Source organism: Lampetra planeri, chromosome 17 (assembly GCF_965212315.1).
Source record: "Lampetra planeri chromosome 17, kcLamPlan1.2.h2, whole genome shotgun sequence".
Classification (NCBI taxonomy): Eukaryota; Metazoa; Chordata; class Hyperoartia; order Petromyzontiformes; family Petromyzontidae; genus Lampetra; species Lampetra planeri.
Genome location: NC_136123.1, coordinates 4,881,937 through 4,890,822, shown reverse-complemented (window position 1 = coordinate 4,890,822; position 8,886 = coordinate 4,881,937).

Below are 8,886 nucleotides of genomic sequence, written 5' to 3'. Positions count from 1 at the left end.
CACTGCAGTTTTCTGCAAACTCACCAACATTCTGAGAGGTTTGTTGAAATTATAGTTTTAAATTCACAGTGGCAATGCTGAGTTCCTGCAGTGACACAATCCATTCAGCAGAGACATTCAGCAAAACGTGTACTGTGATTTGCAGTGCAGCTGATAAGCCTGATTATCTACGCCTGTTTGACAGATGCAATAAATAAAATGTGGCAGGTATAGAAATTGTGTCCATTCATGTCTCACTGATTTCAAATTTTGTATATGACCGTTGTGAACTAAATAAATAAAAAAAATACAATACAAATGCTTTGTATTTCAAATTTAGTTATTTTGCCCCACCGGACAATCAGTCGTGTACTGGCTGGCAGGTTGTTGAAACACTTAAGCAAAATGTTAAATCGTAATGCCCTTCATTCAGTGCGTTCTCTTTAATTTATTCTGGTCAATGGTTTCTTGACAAAAGTTTGATTGCTGTGTGTTATGCACATACTCTTGTCACCATAATTTCTACATTACATTCACAAAGCCCTTTTTTAAAATAAAAAATCATCTAAAAAGCACTAAATTGCATGGAAATTTTTTTTATAGAAGAAAAATGTGAGAATAGATTAAACGTTTTGCACATGCTATGTACCCTGATTCCTGGGTTTCACTCCTGTCAATAATCATGCGCTGTTCAATAGTGTGGCCCCATATAAATAATGACCACCAGAAAGCTGACTGGACGGTTGTGCTTTAAGTGAAGTTTGATTATAGTTTACTCAACAGCTGTCCATTCAATCTCGGAACTGCTTACTGCAGAATATTGAATTTCAATTTTACATTGCTAATCTCTGAGACATTAGTCATGTGAACATACAGAACATTTTGTTTGCTCATTTCGGGTTCAGCTTTTTTAAGCACAAAAAAAAGCGGCACAGCATGCTTATTGAACAGTAATTTTCTGGATCATAAAACACCATTGAATATTATTTTTTATGTTTCACTCTCTTTGAAGTGTTGCCTCGTAACACGATTCGTCATAATTGAATGCGTCCATTTTTTGCGTTCGTGTATTTTTAGCGTTCACATTAAGCATACGCATGTAGTAATGCCTCTTTATGTTTGCGTTGCTATTATCATTTCGTTAGTTCGTTTCTCAATCCGCTTGTCCCTGGTGAGGGTCGTGACGGCAGTATGTTTAGTCGGGCGATCTAGACCTCCCTTTCTGTGGAATTCCCAGGCGTCCCCAGGGCAGCCGAGCGATATTGTTCCACCAGCAGCGTGTCCCGTGCCGTGACCCAGGGGTCTTTGGCCAGCTATTATAATTTGCGTATTGTTATTGTAACCTTTTTCTTTGTTATTGCGCTAAATTCTATGAACGTGTGCTCATGGGGGTTATTTATTTTGTCTAGCTTTTAGAGTGATCAATTAAAGCACATCATCTAAGTTGGAAGTAAATTCATTTTATGGGGTTTTTTTCTGTATGATTGTTGAGATTCTTTGCGAGTACAGTATACGGTGATTCTAGATTTGAAGCTTTCGTGACTGCAATGATTCATATTCTTAGGTTTTTTCGGTAAAGTCACGTAGGTAAAAACATTAAAAAGTAAAATAAAATAAAAAATAAAAATCATTTACTTGATACAGCTGTCGTGGCTGTGACGGTACCACCTGAAGACGGAAGCTTGTGTTGCCTCCGAAACGTCGTGATTTTTATTTTTTATTTTTATTTTTTATTTTATTTAACTTTTTAATGTTTTTACCTACGTGACTTTACCGAAAAAACCTAAGAATAGTATACGGTGACTCATAGAGGTATGCGTTCCTGCAATAATTGTTCCTGGAAATTAATCAATGGCCTTCGGTTTGCTTATTTTGGCAGCGTTCATGGGATTAGGAATATGCAAAATAGCACCTGCAGAATGTACAATTTTCCAGGACCAGCTGCGACCAATAGAGTGGTGCTTGTTCAAGGTTTTAATTAAAAACCTCTAGCGCCGAGCAATCCCAGTCCTTGCGACTCACGCGCCACGCTGCATCCTTCCGCATTTACCAATTTACTCCCATTCAAACACAGTAAACCCTTGTTAATTAGACACACATGGGGCTCTGGCCTTGCCGAATTATCCAATATTCCTAATTAATATCAATGGTACTCCCCAGTTCCTCCTGCCCCAATAAACAAACAATTTCAAATTTGTGTCCCAAAAATATATTTTCCCAAAAAATAAATACTAACCATCAGTAACCAGCAGTGCAGGTGAAGGGCGATGTCGTAGGTTAACATGTGGTAGCTTCCACGTTGTAGGGGACAGGTTGAGGATGGGGGGGGCTTAATACACGTAGTATGCACTTACTGTACTGTAGGTTCACTTTATTACTACATTATAACTTGAACAGCAAACTACACGAACTTACACTTTACACTTTTCACTTAACAATTAATGTTTTGCTCGAAGACTAGATTATTTTACACTTTTACACCACATTACTCGCTGTCAGACGACATCAGCTGATGTTGGTACTTCACTGCTGACAGAGGTGTCTGTGGAAGAATATGCAGAGATTGAAGGCACTGCACTGGAGGCTTCACTGCTGCTAGAACGTGGCGCGCGGCGTCGCTCCCACGTGCATTCCGAATCGGGCTATTTGGTACGGCAATTCGGCTGATGGCGAATTACGAATATACTGAAATATATGCCGAAAGCGCAGCCGTGCCGAATTATCCCCAATTACGATTGATCAAATACCGAAAGAACGAGGTTTTACTGCAAGGCCATAATTATAATATATACTGGGGGACACACATCCCCCCCCCCCCCCCAATATTCAAATATGCTCAAAATGTCCCCCCCCCCCCCAATATATTGCTATAAAATAGATTTATGTTCATATGATTGTGGTTATGGTTGTACATTATTAATCCATAAACTCTGCCATTACATACAATGAAACAAGAAAAGGTAAAAAAGAAAAAAACAGAGCAATGTTATACAATACACTATTAGACATTATTGTAAAAAATGAATGAAAAGTCCATCCCGTGTGTTCGTGATTTTTTAATATTTTAGGCAGGAAATTCGTTTTCAAATTTAGATTTTTTTTTCTGGGGGGGGGGACTCCCAGACCCCCTGGAAGATGTGGTCCCCACCCCAATGTTGACTCCATGAGTCAACATTATTATGATAACAAGGGCCTTGTTATCATAATAATACTGCACCCAAAAGCAACGAGCTCGTCAATAAGACGACCCTTAAAGAAAAAACCATGTCGATGTTTTGGGATATGGCGCCGCTGCACAGCAGAACTTGCAACTGCACAAAGTTGGCTGTAGAAACCAAGCACAGCACAGCGTGCTCCAGATGTCTTGTGGCCCCCAATTAAAAAAAAGTTTTAGACAATTAAGTGGGGGGGGGGGGAGTGTCACATGACATCTGGACCACCCTGTACTGTACGAAGCTAACTTCTTCACAAAGTTGTCGCCAGGAAGCGCAGCATTGCACGGTAGTAATAACACACTGGGAGCAAGAATGTGAATTACTCATTTCCATGGCACGCAATTATAGTCGAACTGGCCATAGTTTCATCCGGTTTTTTGTCAACTGAAAAACCCCTGGTAACCCCCCCCCCACACACACAAACACACACATTGCCCCCCTTCCACATCAATGCCAACAACAGCCAAGCAAGTCCCTTTGCCTCACAGCTGGTGCGATCCAACATCGTTTTCATCAGCAGCCACGGTCAATACACTGCTGGATAAAGGGCCCACTCAAGCCGTCGCCACCACCGCTTGGGATCGTGCCATGTAATTATCAACCAAAGCTTTTAAACTAAATCTTCCAGAAGCGACCTGGCCACAAGTGATAGTTCAACGAAGTGGCTTATCACGTGCAAATGTATAGCGGCAAGCCAAATACTCTAAACGCGTGTTGATTCCTAAATGTGGAGGGGAAAAAACCAAATGACCCATGGAAAAATCCACGTGACCACGGAGAGAGAGAGGGAGAGACATGCAAACCCCAAATACAGACGTCGGGATCGAACCAACGTCAAAATGTAATCATCACAATGCCCCATATTTACCCACTCAAGCGTCAATGAGCCTCAATACTTTTCTTTTCAGGAGGGTCCTGCATTGAGACGTTTGGTCAATTCCGTTGATGAGTGTCTTTGAACTTTGGAGGTAACTGGAGAAAACCCAGACACATGAGGGAGTAACACCCAAAGCTCCAGATAGATTCAAGAATTGACTGCTGCAATGCCATCGCAGCCTCAGTGCTACCGTCATGCATCGTGGGTGCAATGCAAGCATCTGCTGCTTGGAAAACACATTCTCATCTTTGCACGACCTATTCCAATCATGCAAGTGGAAACAAACCCATAAGGTGCCACAGATGCGACTTGATTGAAAAACTAAATATTCTAACACGAAGCCAATGAAACACGGACAAAAAGCATGCCGTGTCGTCTCCCGATACCGACTGTAACTTAAAAATAAACATTCCACAGCTCTTATGAAATCTGAAAATGGAAAAGTGAAGTCATTGGCCGCACCCATTCCAGGTCCTGGACAGAACGGTGGGAAATGTAAGTGCGCGCTTAAGGGGACGGTCTTGTTAGACCTCTAGCGCACAAAACACGAGACGCACACTGTACCGTGAGTGTGCAGGCAGTGCAAGGGATAACATCTCCTCTCTCCTCCCTAGATACAAAACTGTACAAGTGCATTCATACATTTTAACCAGGCGCAGTGGTGCGTGTCTGAAATCCAGCACTCTCGAAGCGAGGGGTGGTGATTCGGAAGATGTCGGTACGGCAAGTGAATTGAATGCATCGGTGCAAGGCTTTTTCGTATTATGTCCATGCCAAACACTCATTAATGGAATTGGCAAACATTCAGTTGGCAAACATTCCTGACCCAAAAAAAAGTTATCCGACTAAGTGAGGATTTCCTGAATAAACAAAGGGCATTGTGTGGTTGCTTATTTTTTACAGGACACATTGTAAGAAGATGTTTAATGTACTGTGATGAGATTGTCCCAACTTTGTGAGATGTCACCAGAATTAGACACTGTTTACATCCCCGCATATGTAAACAATTGAGCTATCGGTATCATATCATGATGAAGACAAAGGAAGAGCCAGCACTCTGAATAACGGCATTCAGGGAGTTTTGCAAACTCTCATTTGCGATCTAACCCAGCAAACACGAGGAACCACTGCACAAGAAACTCATCTTATTAGGTGCGTGGCACATTCAATTTGGGGATTGCAGACTGGCTGCCATCTACACTCCCTTCCTGCCACTATGGCCCAATTGTGTCTGCTGCTCATGCCACATTTGATTTTTAATATCGTGTAATGGGGAGAGAAGCAGACGCAAACCATTACTACCACCTCGTGTTGTCACCTCTCTTGGTTTCCCAGAACTGTCCCGGGAAATTATTGGAAGTTTTCCCAGAACATTAAAGGTCAACAGCCCCTTTTTAAATCCCTTATATTAAGTTAACTTGCTTGCGTGCTTGCGTGCTTGCTCGCTTGCTTACGACCGTGCAAATCTTTCGGTCGTTTTTTAACCCACTTCCCGTGATCCAATCGAGCTGACATTTTGCACACAGACTCGTTGTGCGTGACAATTAATTTTCGTGAAAATTTTTTCCAAAATTTTACACTGTTTAGGGAAATTAAATTAAATATTTAATTACCAATTGCTTAATGGTGGCAGACAATCATCTGACCCATAGGTGGCAGCCATCTCAAGCCAGAGGACAAGAGAACTCTAGCCGCCCGTTTCATGATGACGCAAATGTTGACTAACCACATGGCATGAAATCCCTGCCCCCACGCTGTACAATGGAGACTATTTATAGAGCAGTTAAATTGAAGCCGCCAGGTTCTTGAAAGTGGTAAAACGGGTCAAAACCGATGCCACGCATATAAAGGATTTATAGTGAAAAACTTTGTTTTACGGGTTAATTTAAAAAAAAATCCTTTACATTAAGTTCACTTGATTGCTTGCTTAGGACCGTGCAAATCTTTCGGTCGTTTTTTAACCCACTTCCCGTGATCCAATCGAGCTGACATTTTGCACACAGACTCGTTGTGCGTGACAATTAATTTTCGTGAAATTTTTTTCCAAAATTTTACACTGTTTAGGGAAATTAAATTAAATATTTAATTACCAATTACTTAATGGTGGCAGACAATCATCTGACCCATAGGTGGCAGCCATCTCAAGCCAGAGGACAAGAGAACTCTAGCCGCCCGTTTCATGATGACGCAAATGTTGACTAACCACATGGCATGAAATCCCTGCCCCCACGCTGTACAATGGAGACTATTTATAGAGCAGTTAAATTGAAGCCGCCAGGTTCTTGAAAGTGGTAAAACGGGTCAAAACCGATGCCACGCATATAAAGGATTTATAGTGAAAAACTTTGTTTTTACGGGTTAATTTTAAAAAAAATCCTTTACATTAAGTTCACTTGATTGCTTGCTTAGGACCGTGCAAATCTTTCGGTCGTTTTTTAACCCACTTCCCGTGATCCAATCGAGCTGACATTTTCCACACAGACTCATTGTGCGTGACAATGAATGTTCGTGAAAATTTTTTTCCAAAATTTTACACTTTTTAGGACAAAAATATTATATTTAATTACGAATTGCTTAATGCTGACATGCAATCATCTGACCCATAGGTGGCAGCCATCTCAAGCCAGAGGACGAGAGGACTCTAGCCGCCACGCATATAAAGGATTTATAGTGAAAAACTTTGTTTTTACGGGTTATACTTGTTCGTCAGTTACATGTAGTTTCCTCCTCTTCCAGTATTGATATTTGTATTTCCACGTGTCCCATTTATTTTGCATCTCAAAGGTGGCAACCCTACCACCAAATTGTACGCATCATACATAATCTGTCATTTTTAATCTTTGGATTTTTTTTTACGTATTGGTGTAAAATTGCACATGCTGAAATGACAAAGAAAACCAATAATGCAGGCAATTTGTGTTTATTTATAGGTACGGAGTTTTGAATGTCATCAGTCTGAAATGGTAAAAATAAATTAACGTGGTTTACGCCAGCAAAAAAACCATGAACTTTACTCCCAGGATAACACTGCCCATGCTGCTCATGGTAAACATTGAGAAAGTGCAACTGATGTTTTGATGTTACCATCCAAATATTATCTGTACTGCTGCAGATTAATATTGTATATCTGAAGTAGTATTCATTAGCTATGAAATCTTTAAACATTTTTACGTGTTTGCAATTTACAAGACTTAATAGCATGCACAAAAACCTATAATTGACTTCATATCAATATCTCTTGGGAAAGTGATATATACAAATAGTACATGCATTGGATGAGCACACCAGGCATGGGACACACACGTGTCACAAGCTCAAGGACATGTTGAGGATATTGCTTTAAAAGGAAAAAAAATTAACCCGTAAAAACAAAGTTTTTCACTATAAATCCTTTATATGCGTGTTCAATGGGCCACAACCCAGCCCACATTGGTCTTTGAAACTGGCGGCTAGAGTCCTCTCGTCCTCTGGCTTGAGATGGCTGCCACCTATGGGTCAGATGATTGTCTGCCACCATTAAGCAATTGGTAATTAAATATAATTTTTTTTTTCCTAAAAAGTGGAACAAAAAATTTCACGAAAATAAATTGTCACGCACAACGAGTCTGTGTGCAAAATGTCAGCTCGATTGGATCACGGGAAGTGGGTTAAAAAACGACCGAAAGATTTGCACGGTCGTAAGCGCGCAAGCAAGCAAGTGAACTTAATATAAAGGATTTAAAAATACGCTGGAGCCGCGTTTGTTAATTGTGCTTGTGCACCACTGCCAACGCAGTACCGAATCGCCAAATTGTTTACTTGTTGAATAAGGTAAACACATGCCAAGGCATGGCAGCAGGAAACTGATTTACAGGCCGGGCCATCAGAAAACCCGATGGTGTTAAGTTGCAGTTTTCCTAACCTGATTTAACTCTCGATTTAAAGCTTTCGTGACTGCAGGGATTCATCTTCTTGGTTCTTTCGGTAAAGTCACGTAGAAGGGAAGTAATAAAATAATAAAAATAAAACATAATAAAAATAAAGCATAATAAAATATTTATTATGTTTTAATAATAATAAAAATAAAGCATAATAAAATATTTATTATGTTTTATTTTTATTATTTTATTACTTCCCTTCTACGTGACTTTACCGAAAGAACCAAGAAGCTGATTTAACTCTCTGGTATATATATACTGTATGTGTGCTATGAAGAAGTGTTATTGCCCCAAAACGTCAACCATTATATACTTTTATTTTAAGACCAGTGTTTATTGAGGAATGTGGATTTTTTTTGCAGACTTACTGGGCAATCGTACCCCCTGGTGGCGACGAGCGAGAGATGCACAGCTCCTCCACATTTCCATGGTGCAGTTCAATATTTATCCTTCACGAGATGCCGTTTAGGTCATCGCCGCGATTGCGAGGAACTCGCAAAAGTGCCCATGGTTTACGTGTACGAGGTCACGTGGTCGCCCCATTGTTTTGTCATGGACTTGATTTCATTTAGTTAAATGTCGACATGAAGACCCCGTTACCGCACTTAGACGTGGAATGCCAGCAACCTTGTGACGTCCGATCTCAAAGCTATGGAGGGTCAATGCTTGAAATATTGCCCATTCTACATTGCTCATTTTAAGGCAGCGTTATTTATATAGAAGTTTTTTAAAACATTAATTCTTCCAAGGTGAGGTCTGGTCACAACTTGTGCCATCGATATAAAGATTAAATGGTATGAACAGCTGTGTATGGCTCTCCTCTGGGCCACAGCAGAATTAAAGCCTTTGCGTGAGGCACATTCATGGCATATGCTTCGTGTTGTTTATGACGAGCATC